The sequence below is a fragment of the Triturus cristatus genome, chromosome 3_2, assembly GCF_964204655.1.
Source record: "Triturus cristatus chromosome 3_2, aTriCri1.1, whole genome shotgun sequence".
NCBI lineage: Eukaryota > Metazoa > Chordata > Amphibia > Caudata > Salamandridae > Triturus > Triturus cristatus.
The window spans coordinates 18,559,489-18,580,042 of NC_140584.1; positions in this window are offsets into that span (position 1 = coordinate 18,559,489).

Genomic DNA, 20,554 nt, shown 5'->3' on the forward strand with positions numbered 1-20,554 from the left:
ATTGTCACATGTCTGGCACTGGGGAATAAAATCCGCATGGTCCGGGTCAATCAACCCTGGCATGTACGGTGAGAGGCGAGATGCCAGGATCCCTGTGTAAAGCTCGAGATCAGTGTTGAGGAGGGATATAGGGCGATAGGCCCCGCAGGTGGTCCTGTCCTTTCCTGACTTCGGGATGACCACTATGAAAGCTTCAAGCATTTCTGCAGCTAGCGCTCCAGGTTCAGAAAATGAGTTAAAAAGCATAGTTAACACTCGGGCCAGTAAGGTGCAGAACGTTTTATAAAATATGGTGGAAAAGTCGTTGGGTCCAGGGGCTTTGGAGGGTTTAAGCTGCAAGATAGCCGCGATGACTTCCTCTATCCTGATGTCACCATCCAGATGATCAGCCTGGGGTTTCGTCAGGGAGGGCAAGCCGTCAGACGCAAGGAAGGCAGCACAGGCCGTGGAAGGCAGAGGGGAGCTGGCATAGAGGCGTGCGTAAAAGTTCCGAAACGCCTCAGCGATCTCGGAATCCTCCGACACCCGTCTTCCCGTTGGATCTCCCGGACACCCTGTCTCTGACGGGTCTCTCGCAATTTATGGGCAAGGAGACACCCACACCTATCTCCTCCTGTGTAGTATGCATGCCACAATCGGAGAGCTGCATATTCGGCTCTGTCCTGATCTAGCGCGGCAAGCTGGTTTCGGACCGCTTTGAGTTGGCGCCAGACCCGATGTGCCACGATTCGCTGATGTTTCTGTTCTAGTTCTTTCATTTTCCGGGTAAGGTCATCCCTCTTACGTCTGCGCTCTACATTTTCTGCAGCTGATACGGTGACCAGCTCCCCGCGTATAACCGCTTTAAGTGCTGCCCATTGTGTGGAGAGGGAGGTGTCGCTATTCGCGTTGTGGGAGAGGTAGTCTTTTATGGAGCCCTGTACCTGTTCTACTACTGCAGTGCGGTGTAAGAGGGTGTCGCGTAGCCGCCATAACCGAGGGGTTCGCTGAATAGGGGGGAGAGTAAAGGTTGCGATGACATGTGCATGGTTGGATAAGGAGGCCGCGCCTATCTCTACGGTCGTAGCCAGCGCGTGAGTGATGTGGATGCCAGTAGATAATCCAATCTAGCGTAGGTTTTGTGCACGTTACAGTAGAAAGAGTATTCGCGGCTGCGGGGGTGGAAGTAGCTCCACATGTCGACGAGGCCTATGTCGTGCAGTCGGGTCAGACCTGCTGTGGATAATGCACCTGCCTGGTTAGTGCGCTGACATGATCTGTCTACATTGTTATCTAGGACGATGTTCAGGTCGCCCCCCAGAAGAATCTTATGCTCTGTTGAGGCCGTCGACTCCGTGAGCACGGTGTGCAAGAATTTTTCCTGTCCTTCGTTAGGACCATAAACTGAACTGATGGTAAACGTGAACCCCCCCAGGGCAAAACGGTATGAGAGAAATTGTCCTCTGATTTCAGCTTCTTTATGAAGAACCTCCCCGCGGAACCGCTGGGTGACTAGAATGGCCACCCCAGCTGATTTAGTGGGGCTGGAGGAAAACAGCTGTGTGGGGAACCTATGGGATTTGAGGCGATGGCAGTCTTTCAACAATAAATGTGTTTCCTGGAGTAAGCATATGTCCGCCTCTGTGTTTTCTAAACAGGACAGGACAGCCTTACGTTTGACGGGATTGTTAAGGCCCCACACATTTAGGGTGAGTATTCTAAGTGTGGTGGGAGTCATATATCCAGGTGAAAATGGACAGCCATGGATGAGATCTGGAAGTCAGTACTCCACCAGTATATAGCGGATGTGATAGCGAGATGCTCTGTTCACGTAAATCTGTGCTACGCGTTAAAAAGGGTAGATAAGGAACCCCAAAACCCCCCAAAAACCCAAAAAACAGTCCCAACAGAAAGTCTATTTGGAGTCCTTCTGCAGCAAGCAGAACTAAAAAAGGAAAAAGAGTAAGATCGAGTCGCAGTCCATCATCTGCCAATGATCGGAAGGTAGTGACCATGGGGGAAATGTTGTGGCCAGAGGGAACCCTCCCCCTCCCGCCAACAGCCCACTACAGAAGTGGTACACCTCACTGAGCGCAGTTGGCCTGATGGGTATCAGCCAGGCTGTGTCTTCGCCAGTTCCGCAGATAGGGTCTCAAGGGCTGCTTCCTGTCCCTGTGCAATTTCAGCGGGGAGTGATCGTTTTTGGTGGCGCCTCCGACCCTGCTGTGCTAATCATATTTTAAAGGGTGGAAAGCCTCCATCATCTTTTTGCACCGTGGTTATAGTTAGTTTTGTAAAGAAAAATAAGGATCTGGAAAACATCAACTCTTATAGGCCTATAAGTTTACTAAATGTAGATTATACATTTTTGCGCAAAGCTTTTAGCAAATAAACTAAATAAGATCATAGGCTCAATTATCTATAGTGATCAATGTGGTTTTGGGGCAGGCAGACACCTTTTTACAAATACAACTTTTTTAGTAGAAGCCCAGGTCATGTTTTTGGGTGCCAAAAAAGCTTTTGATCTGGTGTCCTGGGAAAGCCTCTTTCTAATACTTGAAAGATTAGAGTTCTCAAAATCTTTTATACGAATAATATCTTGTTTATATAAGGATGCTGAGGCACAAATAAATATTAATTCCAATAACGTCGGCCGAAGTAAAGTGAGCAGAGGCACTCGTCAGGGATGCCCTATTTCCCCCATACGTTTTGCTTTGTTCATAGAACCACTGGCCATTGCCATTAGGCAAAAAGCAACAATACCAGCCTCATTAAAATGTAATGCCGATGGTATTGTACTTTTTCTTAAACCAGGGGAGACTATTCAGAGGGATTTTCTTTTTGCAATATTCAGTGAATTTCAAGCACTGGGTGGATACAGAATAAATAACGCCAAGAACAAAAATGTACTCTGCAATTGCTCACAGAATACCCTCATACCGGAATTTCAAATATTAATGAATACAAAACCAAAGCGATATTTGGGTAGATTTCTCTCAGAGACTGTGAACGATCTATATACCCTAAATTATGCTCCTTTAATACAAAAGATCAAGCGCCTTTTTCCAAAATGGAACAATTACTTATTTCAATAGTAGGACGTGACCGCTTAATCCGCATGTCAATTTTACCCTTGTTTAACTTTTTATGGTCAGCAATCCCCTATAAATTGCAACTGTCATTTTAAAAAAAAATAGATACGTTACTTTCATCCTGTACATGGGCAAATAAGATTCCGAGATTAGCACTAGTCACCTTATGTAAATCAACCAAGGAAGGCAGCTAGGCCCTCCCAAACTTAAGAGAATATTATTATGCACATTTTTCACATAATAGACACAGATTCTTTACTAATTCTGATACACTATGCACAGACATGTTTGTTATGTCCAAACTTTTGAAGGAATACAAAATTCAGGACCTAATGAGGTCAACAAAAAAAAAAAGAAAACAAGTCTGATTTAAGGTCTTACAGTGGTCATTGAAGCAAAAGGCACAAATGTTTAACTTTTATGATATACCTATGACAAATGGTTCGACACAACTTGCAGACTTACATGTTGGGGATCAGCGGCTGCTCGATTTCAGCATTTTAATGAAATGGGAAGCGAATGGCTATACCACGGTGGCAGATTTTATTAACATTGGCTAATGGAAAATCTGGGTAGGGATAGAAAGTGGTTTAAGCTGCTTTTGAGACATACTTAAAAGGTATTTTCTCCAAATTAAAAACTTTTAAAAATATATAGATCCCATTTTATCGTCCACAAAATTAGATCTTATGGATCCCCTTTTAATAATAACAAAATTTGGAACAGAGAACAAGACAGGGGCGGATGCTCTGCACCTTCCCAAACCAACGTGACGAGAAGCTACCCTGCTACGAGCCAGCACGGGCTTTAAATCCAAGGCTTTTTTTTTTTTTTTTTTAAATGAATTGGGAGTTTAGAAGTCAGCAGTCAGCCTACTTATAACCACAAAAGAACTCCCGGCCCGGCAAAAAGTGTGCCTTTTGCATGCCACTCTGGCCCTCCAAGCCTGCAACCTAAGCAAATACACCTCTGTTGATCAGATAAACCAGTCTACATCCTGAAGAAAATCCCGCAAATTTTCTTGGGAATCGAAATGCGTCAGCATCTTGCAACGTGGAGACTCTCGCATTTAATTAAGTTCACCCTAGTAGAAATGCTGTTCAAATTTCTAACTACTAGGCACAATGGCTTTTACCCGTGTGTAGCAGCACTGCAAATGTGGTAGACAATTTGAATGTTAAAGATTTTCCAGTTGCTGCTCCTGTTTTGTGAATCAAGACTGGTGTTTATCGTACACAATTGTTATTCTTTATTGTTCTTTATTAATTGAATGTTTTGTCACATTGCTATATCACAAAGCTGATTTCAGTGTCTTTTTACATGTTGTCACATGTTTTGTTATAACGTTCACTATTTGATACGTATCCACACTTGTCTGACCCATCAAATAAAGCGGATCAAAGTTTCTAAAACGCATTACTTAGCAAATAAATGCTTAAAGTCCATATGAATTAAATTTATGGTCTTCAGTCTGTTAAATTGCTTTAATAGTACATGAATGTGATGGCTAGGACAACTTGTTTCCTGTTCAATTATATGGCCCTGTCCAGCCGCCTAGGGCCAAACCCCTTCCTGCTATAACTTTTAATAATGACATGTCGATCAATTAGCTGCTGTTTAAAAACATACAGAGAGCAAAAGGACAATATGGTGTGTGAAAAGGCTTGAGATAAATGGCAAAAAAAGAGGGTCTTCAGATCTCACAAACAGTCTGGAATACAATTAATACATTTCTTTTGAGAGGCGCCAATTTTAAAAGAATGCATTTTTTTACAAATTGGTTATCATATAGGACACAACACTTTTTACATGGTATTTGGCCCCCGAAACAAGATACATGCTTTCGATGTTTAGTGAAAGGTGGGGGTAGCTGGACCCACATTGTATGGAAATGTCCAATAATGAAAGAATTCTGGGATGAGATTGAGAAACACTGCAAATGCAATCCAGGAGCAGGGATAGCTATTGATAACTATGTTGCAATCTTGGGATATTCCCCGAATATAATAACTGGCACCTTACAGGCAGAAGGCCTATTATATCAGCCATAGTGGCCAAATCTTTAATAGTCCAGAACTGGCGCAGTGAGACTCCACAAGCATTTCTGAATTGGCAAGTTAAACTCTGTTGAGTCCGAAAACTAGAAAAAATATATGCTCTAAGGTCAGGATCGAATACCAAGTTTAAAGCTCTCTGGAAATTCAAATGAAATATGTCGGGCGATAAGGGGAGCTAAGTGCCGAATGACTATTGTTCGAAATGTAGGTCTATCCGGGGAAATAGGTAATATTTCCTGATACCTACCTGCTCGTTTGTTAATTGGCAGATCTTATACTAACGGATGATGGTTTTTGAAAGTTAGACTGTTCGGAGAAATGTGCAGTATTTGATCTCTATCTGGATAAGATCTTTGGCAGATATCTTATGAATTATTTGGACAAATGTGCAATATTTGTTGATTTCTGGTTTTATGTGTGTACATTTGTAGTTTTTTTCGACACTAATGGCCTCTAATTTTAAGGCTCTTTGGGAAATTGTGCAATATTTGACTCTGACTATGTTAAGATCTGTGATAGATGTCTTGTGAATTATCTGAGAAAATGTGCAAGATCTGCGGATTCTTTCTTTTTTGCTATATGTGTGTGTTAATTTCCAGCTCTTATGACATCAATTGATGGTTTTAGAAATGTAAAGTCTGCTCCAGGAAATGTGCAATATCTGACTTTAATTTTGATAGGAGCTCGTGTAGCCATCTCTTGAAACACATATGATAGTTATTTCCCAGTCTTTCAGTATTTTTTATATCCCTTGGTGCAAAATTTAGACCGGTCATGAGATTGCAGATAAAACGTACATGTGTATTATTTTTTAAATGCGTGCTCCTAAATAAATAAAAATAATAATAAAGAATAAGGCAGGAAACCTGTTGTCCACCTCTTTGGATCTTTGGGAATATTAATTCCAATTGGTCCTGTGTGGTTTTAATCTTAACAAAGGCTGTCTGAAAATAAAGATGTATTTTTCGGTTCCATTTCCTGGTCAATCTACTTTGTATATACATTGGGTCGGGGCATATCCGACTCATTGGTCACTTGGAAAAGACCTCCAGAAAGGAGCCCTCTTGCGGGGTCCATCTAGCCTTGAAGCACCAGCCCAACAAGGAGCCCAGCTCAATGATAAAGCATGCCATCATTTGATTGGTGAAGGCATGTGCTAAACAACAAGAGTTGCCTCTGATGACTATATTACATTTTAATGTTCTATGAAATTCGATAGTTTGGAATTTTTTCTCTGAACTGCACAGATATTTACGGTTTCAAACGCTAAAGTTGCAATGCGTCCTCTCAGTCTGTGACAGTCCATTCCGAAAGTCATATCCAGTCCATTGTTTTGCCCTCATTCCTTTTCCTTGTTTGCCCATGATTCCTAACACAATTGTGCTGCTTCCTTTTCACCTGCGTATGTTTTCAGGGATGGCAGGGGCTTTCAGTTGGCATGCTCCTGAATCCCTGCGATATGTAGCCCGGCGTAAACCATCAGCGCCATGGTTCTCGGACCATCTTAGAGTACTACGACAGGGTTGTAGAAGCAGTGAGAGAAGACGGAGGAAATCTTGGGATCCCATGGACAGGGAAGCCCACAAGTCTGCTCTACGGGAGTATAAGCAGAAAGTGATAATGGAGAAGCAGGAATACTTCTCCAACCTTACCAGCTCACTCACTTCCTCTAGGGAGCTTTTTAAAATTGCTGACTCGTTGTGCTCCCTCCAACTTCCAGACCCCGTAGTCAGCTCTCAGCGTCTCTGTGACGATATTGCAGACTTTTTCTATACTAAGATCTTAGATATTCATACTTCCTTGGAAGCACAACGTCTCTCCTTGTCGGAAAATCTTCCGTCAGTCCCTCTCAGCCCCCCTTCAGTCCCTCCTAGCCTCCTTTCTGTATTTCCTTTAATGTCTCTGGAGGGTCTGAATGTTCTTTTGGATAAGATCAAATCCTCTTCTCCTCTTGATCCACTGCCGCTCAAAAAGTTAAAAGAGTGTAGGAACAGTCTTCTCCCTCCCTTACTTGAGGTGATGAATAAGGCAATTGCTCAAGGCACTTTTCCATCAATATGGAAGAAGGCCATTGTGAAGCCGCTCCTTAAGAAGCCTTCACTTGATCCCGGCCTCCTGAAAAATTTCAGACCTATTTCTCTGCTCCCTGCACCTGCAAAAATTTTAGAAGCTCACCTGAATCGCCATCTATCCTCTTTTCTTGAAGCCTCGGAGTATCTTGACATTACCCAGCATGGTTTTCGAAAACACCACAGCACAGAATCTGCTCTCACCTCTGTAGTCTATAACATCCGACGCAAGTTGGATGCTGGACAAACTACTGTTCTTGTGCTATTGGACCTCACAGCCGCATTTGACACTTTGTCTCCTGCCATTTTAACATCTCGGCTTAGGGAGGCAGGTGTCACTGGTCCGGCACTGAGTCTCCTTAATTCCTTTCTCCTTGATAGGGAACAGAGAGTGATGCTCGGCAACCACCTCTCCCCTGCAAAGTCTCTGCAATGTGGGGTGCCACAGGGGTCGGCATTAAGTCCCACCCTGTTTAATATCTACGTGGCCCCCCTTGCTAGACTAGTAAGATCGCAGGGGATGGAGGTGGTATCCTACGCCGATGACACCCAGATTATGGTCTCGCTGACTCAATCCTCTGTCATAACATCTGCCTTTAGCTTCAGGTCCTGCATGCAACATGTTGCAGACTGGATGGTTGCCAACTCCTTGAAGCTAAATGGTGACAAGACTGAGGTCTTGATCTTCGGGAAGGACCAAGAGATATGGTCGAGTGAGTGGTGGCCTCCCTCTCTTGGCATCTGCCCGACCCCATCTCAATCTGCCAGAAACCTGGGTGTAATGTTCGACACCTCACTCTCGATGTCCCTACAGGTGAATCAGACTGTTTCGACCTGCTGGGGCGTGATCAGGACGCTCAATAGAATTCGCAGCTATTTGTCACCTCAAGCTCGTAAGCAGATTGCAGTCGCCCTTGTTGGTTCCAGGTTGGATTATTGCAACTCTCTTTACATGGAAGCCAACAAGGGCCTTATACATCGACTGCAAATCGTGCAGAACGCTGCCGCACGTTTTGTCCTGGATCTTTCCAGGGCTTCTTCCGCTACTGCTGCGAGGAGAGACCTTCACTGGTTGCCTATTCAGCACAGAATTTATTTTAAAATTCTGTGTTTGACATATAGAGCACTGGAGGATGAATTTAAAGGCGCTATCAGCTCTCTGCTTACTCGTTACCGCACCTCAAGGCCTCTGCGCTCTTCAGGGTTGTTTCAACTTGTTGTTCCTCGCTTTAAGCTCACCAGATGGGGAGCCAGGGCTTTTTCAGTTGTTGCTCCACAACTTTGGAACAACTTGCCGATAGAGTTGAAGACCCTGCCCTCTTTAGCGCTGTTTAAAAAGGCCCTAAAAACTTGGTGCTTCTCCAGAGCTTACACAGGTTGAGCTGCAGGAGCTTTGTTACGAGCTGGATTTGGAATTAGGCGCCTTGACGCCCATTGGGCTATGTTCGCGCATGACAAGATCCCTTTTATTATTATTATTATTATGCAGGCTTTGCATAGTATATAGTTTTCATGAAAAGGCCAGTATATTTGTTGCATCTTTTATAAAGCCTGCCCACACGTCTTTACTTTGTGAACAAAAACGAATGTAAACCCATCATGTATGCAAAGTAAAAGAAAAGAATACACTAGAATTAGTGACAAGCAGTGGGCCTTTATTTGGTGACCGCTTAGGCATCCAAACAGCAAGCAGTAAAGATATAAATCGGCAATTTAAATTGTGTTGCCTCAGCAAAATAACTACATCAAAGAACATGCACAAGGCCTCCATTTCAAGCGACGAGTCGTGTTGAATCTGCCGTTTTACAAAAGGGACTTCTTGATCCCATCAACTAAACTGATGAGGGCACATATGGAAAATGTAAACATCCTAAAAATACCATGCCATTGATGAACAGCCCGACCTTGAAAAACACGACAGCCAATAGCTGATGCGATCTGAACACAAGTTCACTCACTGCCTACACTTTCTGATTCTTTTCGATATATTGGATATATTGTTGACCAAATCTCTCACAACAGACACCTAAAGCTGTCTGTAGTAAAAATGTAAAAAGTGTGTCGGAGTAGACAAGACTATATAAAAAAAAACACACAAAAGATGAGGAATGCGTATAATTATTCTAAACACTGGTAATTAGCCGGGTAGCATTCTAACCCAAGCCACACCCAACTAATGAGCCCCAATCAGCACAAATTCTGTCTTGGGCTGCTTGTGTTCAGGGTTCAGAGAGCACTTGACTTGGCAGTTCATGCTGGACAGTTCCTATTGCACCAGGACCTAGACTGATTTGCAATTGGCTGGTGATGTGGCATGGAGGGCAAAAGAACGATGGGCTGGAGTGGTACCCAGAGTGAGTTACAAAAAGGATGTAATTTGAAAACATCTGCGATTTATCCTACTGTTAAACCTAGCAAATTAGACAGACAACGGAAATATAAACCACCAGTTTGTCTCAGCCCTCTGTTGTGTAAAAAGCCGCTGTTATATAGAATTAAGATGAAGCTGTGAATGATATGTTAATGCAATTTCTTGTGGAACGTTTTCTCCCGACATCGACATTACATGATCACTAGCTCCCTAGTAATATGCAGGCTGGATCTTATTGTACACTTAAAGGGTCCCACGCAGTTCCCAGTGCCAGATTTAAGGATGGGACAACGGGATACAAAATTAACTTGATAAATTCTCTTATTGTCAAGTGAATTCGTCCACCTTAGGCAATCTATCTTTTTCAGCATTTGTCTGTGTGGCAAGATATCACTGCAAATTAGTTGTGTAGTTGTTTGCTCACGTCACGCGCCTCATTCGTTGTAGCGGCTCCAGCACGCTTGTTTGTAATATGCTCTCCTCTGTGTGACTGTAAACACCCATTCACATACTCATCCTCTAAGTCTGTTCCAACTCTACAATGTGCGCTCCTGGTTACGGGTTTTCAGTAAAACAGGCTGTCAGCACCACGCAGACAAACACCAGGCCAGGCCATAGCAGGAGACAAGTGCTCCTCTGTGAGAGGGATTCCAGCGGAAGATCTGAAAGCCCCTATCAAAGCCGCCAGCCGCACGTACTGCTACGTGCGGCTGGCGGATTCCAGCCTGGAGCCCACTCCTGGTTATCTCTGCACCCCTGACATCAGAGAGATGTGGAATGGTGTTGTGGTGTGAAGCTTGAACAGAATCTGTTCTCCAATGATAAAAACGTGGCAGCGAACTTGACCTGTGCCTTGGTGGCTAGTAGCTCTCCACATGAAGTGTGGCAAGGAGGCTAGCGGAGGCCGTTTATTTATAGCTGTCCCAAGGCCCCAAGTTAAATTCGCCTTGTAGAATGCATTGCAACTCAGTGCCAAGAATGTCAGCTGACGGCGGGGCTAAAACAGGACCTTCTATGGTGCATCGACTGATGGGCGACGGGATGCCGAGAGAAGCAGTGGTCGGGCTGGCAGAGGTGCTGATGAGAGCCTTACTGGCAGCACAATCCATTAAACATAAATGCGCCTTTTCTGGTGGTGCACAGTGGTGCGCCTAGTGCTGCAGTGGGTGGCAGCTTGAACGACTTGTCTGGCAGTTCATGAGGTGTATTTTCTGACAATAGTTAACCTGGTGAGGAAGTAGTGCAGGTTTTGTAGTGCAGTGTAGTGGTAATACAGCGTTTCACACTATGTTGGTCTTTGCCGTGTCTGAAATGCAGAAGTCTGCACTGTTTGATGTTGGCTACAAGTGTGGCTAATAATCAGTGTATTTCTGTAGACATTTTATGTTACAACTGTATTTCACCCCATAGCTCGTTTAGTTCTGTAGAAAAATTTTAATTTCCCAAAACTAAACTTGAAGGAAGAAAATACAAAGAATCACAGTAGACTGCGCATTGTTTAACGAAAAACGACATGCGTGCCTACATCGCATTACAGTTTTTGCATTTCTAAATTTGCATGGGTGCATTCAACATCTTAAAAAGTGACGTCTCATAGCCTGCCTTTATCCTACTCATTCTATCACTAAGAGGTATTTGGCTTTACCCACACCATCCCTACCTGCACATTTGGTAGCCAATGCTTTTTTTCATTTTTCTTTTTGCTGACGGTTGAGTATGGCCTTCTTAGGGAAAAACATCCCCAAAACTGTTCGTTATTTCTTCCTAGTCTTTGCTACTCCTAGTCTACTCTTAGGAAACTGGGCACCTTCCCCCTGTACGGCAGAAGGAAGATGCACGCACTCTCCTGGCCCGCATTGGGCTGGGGGTGCAGATACAATGGGGTTTTGGTACGTACTGTCTTGTGCCTAGTAAACAGGTACACCACACACCCGCAGCGGATACGGCACAGGCTAAGTCATGTGACGCAGCACTGAGTGTGCCACCCACCCGATAGCCGGCAGGCCTCAGTTGACATCACTTACTCCTTGGCCAACCTGGAGTGGTTGGTCCCCTATCAGGAGGGCACCCCAGGGAATCCGTAACAGACGCCAAGGAGGGGGGGTTGGTAGGCTGAAGGCTAGTCGGGAATATATGGATATTCCCTGCCCAGGGTGTGAGAAACCCCACCATGGGGCTTCCCCTGCTTAGAGTTCAGCTTTCCCCATGAATCCTCCTGGGGAGTTGCCAAATCTCTGGAGTGGCCACAGGGCCCTCCATACATCCTCACTCTCAAAGCAGTGGGGAAGCACATGCACCTTTCTACATAGGTTAGGAAGAGGCGCTGATGCACTGTCCAAGAACATGAGCTGGTCTACTAATGCAGACCGAGTTGTGTGCACCGGCCCTTAAAGCTTTTTCAGATACGTGCCCCGCCTGCTGTGTCAGACTGGAGGATGCTCCTAGTCACCTATTGCATGGTGAATAGGTGTCCGGCCTGCCATCGTGGGCTGATGTGTATACCTGCAACCACAGTGTTATAACCTCCGGGTCAGTCCTGCTGGTGAAGGCCTGCACCTATGTGCTTGCATCCATGGTGCTGCTGGGTCTGCCGTCCTGGGCTGGAAGTGCACAACCATCAATGTGAGGGGGTCTCCTCATGTTTGGCTGGGCCAAGCAGGGTGGTATGTGCACACTGGCACCAAAGGTGCTCTGGCCTTTGTAAGCCATGTGTCCGGCCTGTCCTTTCCACGTGAAACTGTTCTTACCCTTTCTGTCCTTTTTGGGGAATGGCACTGATTTCATGTTCTGAAACACAGGCCGTTCTGTCAATGCAGACCAGTGGGTGCGCACTTGGAGCTATCGTGGGAAAACTCATGAGCAGTTTGCCAGTGTAGGCTGCTGTGAGTGCTCAACCACACCTATGGTGCCAGTGATTGTGTGTGCTGCCTGCCAATGCAGGTTAGTGCATGTACATAGATGCACATTTTGGTTAAACCTAGACCTGGGCAGGTGCACCGACACCACTGGTGCTGGGAACTGTTTGTCCCTCCTGCCATCGCAGGTCAGAGTGCGCAATAGCACATGAGCGCCCAGGTAGTGAGGAATACCAATGCGTGTTTTCACTACCTACGCGGCCTGCTCTACCCATAAGTTAATATGGGGAAGAGGTTAACAACACTTAGTACTGCAATGGTGGATTACAGTTGAGCAGCCTCATAATGTTGAATGGATCAGTGGATTAGCCACGCCAAACCCTTTCCATTGGTAAATGGGGTTCTGGCAACTGTCTTAGAAATTCCACTTATAGCATATGGACATTTCTATGCTCCAAGAGTCTTGGGACCATGGTGTGTGGCTCCAGGGGACACTAGGGGTCAAGGGGAAGACATCTGTGCATTCTCCAATTTACAGCCATAAAACATGGGAATCCCACAGGAACAGCAGACCTCTGCCATTTGGGGGCTCAATGGGATAGATTGAAGATGGAGGTTGTGACACTTACCCTCTAGGGGCCGGATCATGGCCCCACTAAAGATTAAGATCTGCATTCCAAGGCCACATGGCAGACAGGCCTACACTTTTAGGCAGAATTCTGTGGTTCAAAAGAAAAAAAACCTGAATCACCCTGACTTCAAAGACACACAGTAGTATAACTACGGGTGCCATCCTCCAGCAAACTGTGAGATATTCTTGTGGAGACGTGGGACCGGAGAACCCGGGCTGCATGGTGCATATTGTCCGAGAACTCTGCTGTTTACATAGAGGCTAACTGTCCAAAAAGAGACTGACCTGGGCCGAGGACCTGCTGATGTGTGGAGCTCTGAAGTGTGCTCTCCAATGGCCAGATGGTGGGCCTACTGTTCTCCCCATCAAAGATCTCCCCCGAGGGATCTACACCATCTACTTGTGACATTTGGAGAGCGGTGCCTCCTCAAGTGCCCACCTGGGCTACAAAATTCACACTGGTAGTGTGGCGGCAGGATGGACTGAAGACTTGTTTCTGGAGATCAGATTGCCGTGGGCAGAGCCCCAGAAATCTTGCACGCATCTGAGGTGTGTGGTTCCTGTACTTTGGGGACCACAACACTCATATGCGTCTGGTGGCGGTAAGCGGATTCACTGGTTGTGAGATCCATCGCAACACACGATTGAACGCATTTTTCTGACTGCATGCCATTGCGTGCGGTGTCCGATTGACTGGGTGTGACCCTCGGAGGTGGGGGTGTACCAGTAGTAGTGCCTCATTCTACCTCATGTGGCTCTGCTGAATTTGTGCCTGTTTGTGTCTGACCGGAATGGTCTGGTGCAACCTGTATCATCATGCACCGGATGTTGTGCCTCATTTCTGGAGAGGTACAGAATTGCAACTCTTCACTGTGTGTGTGTGACCAGAATTGCCTGGTGCAACCTAACTCAATGGGAACTGGTCATTATGATTCCATACCAGGGAGGTGCAGAATTTGCCACTCATCGTGTTTAAATTTGTGGTGCCTGGTGAGACTCATCCCAATACGCACCTAGTCGCTGTGCCTGAATCGCTGGGCATTACGTGGATCATTGTTTATTGTTCAGGGAACCTCATCCTACCGAGAGGCTCCCCTTTGTCACTCCCCATTCAACAGTAGTTCCTAGTTGACCCTCATCAAGGCTGACCAACTGCCCTCTCCACACCTGGCACCTCCCAAAGACATCTTGGTACCGGGTAGTAGTAAGAGAGATTGACTGAGTTGAAGAAACGCTTCTAAGATAGTTCAGAAGTGATTCAAGAGACTGCGTGACTTTTTGCTCTGAGACCTGAGAATGAACTTCCCATCTGGCTACTAACTTCTACTTGTTTATGTTTACCTCCTAATTAAAACTGTTACATATTCCCACCTGCTTCCCGAGGTCCCAGACTAAGTGTGGCCCAGTGTCCGGGAGATGGGGCTGGTTATCTTCCATCTGGGGGCTATGACAGTAGGGGTGAACTTGATGGTGGAGGGAGGCTTGGGCCACGGAGTCTGCAGAGGGTGAGCCATATACCTGCTGGGCACCAGTGGCACCGCATTAAGGTGCTGAGTGTGTATGTGTATGTAAGAGCTTTCCATACAGACTGTCTGATATCTGTTGCACAACGTAGTGGTGCAGTGTGAATGAGTGTGTGTGAGAGTGAGTGATTGTGTGCAGATTGCCTGTGATTCACAACACTGGCCGGCAATGCCGCATTTTATGTTGATTGGTGCCAAAAGCACAATACCTTTTGACAATGGGTTTCTCCCACAGGGCTTCGACCTGCAGTGTTGCTAAAAAATGTGTTTTATGCTGTTTTATGCTCTGTGTATGTACATAATCTTGATATCGTGCACCGCATAAGAGTGCTCTCTCACTATTGGAGGGGCAGTTAGATTAGGAATTGTTCATTGTGTGCATACTGGTGAAATCATAGCTATATGAGTGGGTCTAGTACTGCTAATAATATTGCTGATTGCGTTTTATGTCTAAAAGTATATAATGTTATAATCATTGAATATGTGTGTTGAATTTAAACGTTTTTACATACATCCTATGTGAAGTCTCTTTTGTGACTCTCAGTGCATTTATCGCGAGTGGCTGCTGTGCCTTTGCTTTACCGTTTGATCTGTAGTGAGCCTGACTGCTCAGTGCCAAACTACCCAAGGGTGAGCAAACGATATACAGTGAGTGTAATCACCTGCCCTTGACAGAAGCAGAACTCTGCCTGGCTGGGGGCGTTCCTTCAGCCAACCAGACACTGCCGGTTCCAACACTGACCAACACTTAAGTATTATTCTTTAAGGGCATGGGCCGGAAAGTCAAGATTGAGGGTGCACAGCAGTCAAGCTCCCCCCTGCCACCCATTCAATCTGGTGCATTAATTGTACATCTTGCCCAAATCAACCCCTGTCCCAGTCTGATGTTGAGTTAGATCCCACCTTCTTTTGAAAATGGAATGGTGCAGAGTAGTGGCAGTTATTAGGTCTCGCCTAGACAGAGCATGCGCTGCCCATTCGAGACATGCTGTATCTATGCTGTGGGCTTAAAGCACAGCCATCACTTTCTATTTGTTACTTCGCATGCCCTTCTAAAAGGCTTGCTTCCATCTGGTTAATATATGTTCTTCGTTCCTCCTTTTGGTATCTTGCTCCCTCTCTCTCCCGTACAAACTGGCAAGTACGATTCGTATGTTAAAAAATCCATACGAATCGCATTGGGAACATTCCCCGACATGTCCTCGGGTCGGAAAAAGTGTCCGACACGTCCCCGGACAGTTTTACGTACGAATCGGTAAACTGAAGTCCGAGCGTGCAAGTACGATCCGTCCCGTCCATCCGAATGCTCAACCGTATGGAAAAAACACCGTACGGAGCGAACTCCCATAGCAACCATGGAGACGTCCAAACATGTGCCCGCATACGCGCCGAACACCCCCCCAACCCACCCCCCCAAGTATGCGCCGTACCCCCAGCCCCCCCATGTACGCGCCGTACCCCCACCCCCGTAGGTACGGAGCGTACCCCCACCCTCGTATGTACGGAGCGTACCCCCACCCCACCCCATAGGTACGGAGCGTACCCCCACCCCCGTATGTACGGAGTGTACCCCCACCCCACATCGTAGGTACGGAGCATACACCCACCCCCATATGTATGGTGCGGACACCCAGCAATGCGCTGGGGGTCCGCACCGTACATACAGGGGTGGGGGTACGCTCCGTACCTATGGGGTGGTGGTACGCACCGTCCACAGGGGGGGTGGGGGTACGCACCATCCATACGGGGGGTGGGGGTATGCACCGTCCATAGGGGGGGTGGGGGTACGCACCATCCATAGGGAGGTGGGGGTATGCACCGTCCATACGGGGGGTGGGGGTACGCACTGTCCATACGAGGGGCTGGGGGTACAGCGCGTACATACGGGGGGCTGGGGGTACTGCGCGTACATACGGGGGCTGGTGGTACGGCGTGTACATATGGGGGCTGGGGGTGCTGCACGTACATACGGGGGCTGGGGGTACGGCGCATACATACGGGGGGCTGGGGGTACTGCGCGTACATACGGGGGGCTGGGGTATGTGCTGGGGGACGGTGCGTACATACGGGGGCTGGGGGTACGCACCGTCCATACGGAGGTGGGGGTACGCACCGTCCATACGGGGGTGGGGGTGCACACCGTACCCCCAGCACCCCGTATGTACGCGCCGTACCCCCACCCCCCCTGTATGTACGCGCCTTACCCTCGGTTCCCGTATGTACGCGCCGTACCCCCAGGCCCCTACACCCTGCCCATGCCTGTACGCACCCTACCCCAGGCCCCCACACCAGCACCCACACCCAGCATTGCGCATGTACGAGTCGTACCACGCCATAGCAAATGTGAGCACTGTACAACAACATGGCCGATGTACGCACCTTACAGACGCTAAAAACACACGTACTGAACCAGGACACTGCAAAACAACACAAGGAGAGTGAATTTGAATCGCACAACACCACTAAACACGTCCAACAAGCCCAAATACATCCAATACACTGACCTGCAACAGCCAAACAGGTAAACAGAGGCCCAAATCACCACCACTTCTTATAACACACCCACCCAAATTTCAAACACAGGCACACCCACAAATGGACCAATAAAAAAGGCCCACACACACAAACCATGAGCCTTCGCAACAGACCCACTGCTGCCAGACACCACAGACAACCCACAGCACCATACTTGAACCTTGACTACACCTTACACTTGCACACCTTCACACAACCACCTTCACAAACACCCCCTCATCACATTCACACACACACCTTCACAACCACACCCACACACCCACAACCATCCACACCCACACCCCACACCATGCCCACAGACAAGAATCCAAAGTTCACAAGGAACGAGCTGGAGATCCTTGTCAACGAAATCATCAGAGTCGAGCCACAGCTCTTTGGAACATTGGTCAGACAGACCAGCGTCGCAGCTAAATCAGCCATGTGGCAGAGGATCGTCGAGAGGGTCAATGCTGTTGCGCCCATCAGAAGGACCAGGCATGAATGCCAAGCCAGGTGGTACGATCTGCGGAGGACGGTCTGCCGCAAAATGACAGACGAATATAACCAGGGGAACATCACTGGAGGTGGCCCGCCCCGCAGACCGGTACACTACCATCCCTGGGAGGAGAAGGTGATGCGCACGCTGCCACCGGTGGGAGTACACGGAGTAGAAGGAGTCGCCGAGCCTGGTGAGTACACAAACAACTCACCTCACATGGGGGGAAACGCATCAACAACCCAACTCCCAATAATGCACGCAACTACCCCAAAGCCATCACCGGACACAACCACACTCCAAAAACACGCACATGCCACTAGCGGCTCCATGCCCCATGCACCAAGCAAGGCCATGCCAAGTCACAGGCCACACCAAACACCAACACAAGACAGGATGTCCGTGATGCCAGGAGGGGGGCCTCCATAAAAACATTGTGCAACTCAGAAGCAGACACCAATGCCCTCAGCCCATATGGCCTAGAGCAGAGCTATACAAACAGTGTGTCCCGACACTGTACTGTGTCGCCTGCAAATGGTGGCCGCGTCGCAGGATGACATGTGTATGAAGGCCCAATTTGCACCTAACAGCAGCTAATGAAGAGGCATCACTGTGAAAGAGTGTCAGCACACACCGCCGCAGAAGCGCAGACTCAGAGACACTCTGCCCAATGGGGCCGTGAGATACTAAACAAAGCCACATGAACAAGCCAATGACCTTTGAACGACCTGCAAAGTGTGTGTGCCCAGGAAGCTGGGCTGAGGTGACAGAGGGTGACAGACAGACGGAGGGAGAGGGAGAGAGAGGAGGGAGACAGAGGGCGACAGAGGGCGACAGGGAGACAGACAGAGGGAGGAGGGTGACAGTGGGAGGGAGAGAGGGAGACAGAGGGAGACAAAATCACCCTTGGGTGGTGTGGGCATGTCCGCTCGTCAGCAGGTGGACTGTGTGCATGTTGATAAGGTCTGGCAGTGCGTGAAACACCCCTTTTTCATTTGGAAATCACTGGGCCATGTGTCAAACTGTGCACGAGTAGATCCTTGCTGCAGGCACAAACCTAACCTTACACCCAGTATACCCACCCACTATGTTTCTTAGAACCCAGTCACAAATGCTAAAGTTACCTACCTGCAGTCTACAATAGATATGAAAATGCACTATTTGCCCACGTACAGTGCAACACGTAAACCGGTTCTACATCGCTCGCTACGCACGCTCGCTACACTGCTTACTGCGTTCAAAATTGATGCAACAACAAAGAGTGTGTCACACATAGAAAAAGTGTTGAAAGCTGTGGCCAAGGGACATACCCATGCACCATGCACAATGCACAGGGACTTGCAAAGTACAGACAAGGTAGATGACACTTGGCCCTGCTGTAGACAGCACAAGGCAATCCTGTGACCACTGTACACTCAAACACCAACTCCACATGCCACCTACCTACCACAGGAACTCACATTCACTGTCATGCCAGCACGCACCATGAGGGGATAGACACAGCAACTGGTAGACCCAATGACTAATCACACCACACCCAACAGCATGCCCGGTCACACACCCCCCCTTACACAATCACACACCCCCGGGGCAGCCAACGTAAATTGGCACTCCCACAATGGATATGTGACACAACAAGACCAATCCATAGCCAAATAAGCATCCCAACACTCATTAGACAGGCCAAATAACCAGGAGTACATATCAATCTCTCTCCCGCAACATACCCATCCACAAGTGCACTGTGAGAGGAATGCTAGACATATCCAACTACCCAGAGGAACTGTGCCAACTTGAATATGTATGAAACATGGATGTCGCATGAAACACCATTAACATTGTCTCTCTCTCACACACAGGGCAACGTCGTCGATCTCCCCCCAACACTGGGGGGAAGAATCACAGGACCAGGCTCGGCGTGACGGTGACCCCACCGGCAGCGACAACTCTCACCACTCCGTGGATGACCCCGACCAACCTGGCCGCTCTGGTACCCAAGCACATGCAGCACCTGCGTCAGGTGCAACTGTGCCAACCACCACCCCCATCCCTGCCACATCCCAGGATACACACAGGAGCCCTGCTCGCACACAACAACGCAGCCAGTCTGATCAGGAGGGACAAGGTACTCCGGGCACCCAGGAGGAGGCAGGTGACCCCGCAAATGCCATCCCTCAGGGGTCCCGGAGACCCGATGTGCCCACAACGGCAGGCCAGGCTCAAGTGGGCAGAGGTGGCGGGAGTGGAGGACGGCGGAGGCGCGAACCTGACCAGACAGCTGAGGAACCCGTTATGTCACACGTCCGCAACATCCTGGACACATACCGGCGTGACACCAGGAGCATCAGCCAGGTAGTGGAGATCCTCAATGAGATAAAGAACCAGCAGGCCGAGCAATAAGCCAGTCAACAGAAACACCAAAGACGGATGGAGGCAAGACAGGCTGAGCTCGTGGCGGTGCAAACGGACATGAGCCGTTCACTCCGTCGGATTGCCGAAAATATGGGCAACCCTCCCTGTGCCACCAGGCGAAGATCACCACCAGCCACAGGCAGGGATCAGGATCACAGACATCGTCGCGGCCTGCTTCTGAGGGTCCCCGCAGGCAGGTGGGTCATCCACGCAAAAGACCGCGAGAGTCAGCGGACCATCACCATCTCCCAGGTCACCTGGCCTGGCACCTGGCCCTCTGGCGCAACAGCAGCACCTCATACAATGACGTTCTCTGCCACATGGACATGCTGGTCACTGTCTGACCAATGTTGACAAAGACTGTGGCATGGACTCTGATGACTTCCAATGGCAAGGTTCCCAACTCTCCCTGTGAACTTTGGATTACAGACACCCGGCGAGCACCTCTTTACATCCCCCCAAACACGTACCCCACCACTAATAAAGTTCATAAAAATCACGAGATGATGCCGTCATTTTGCATTATTCTATTACATGTGTGTGGGGGAAAGTCAA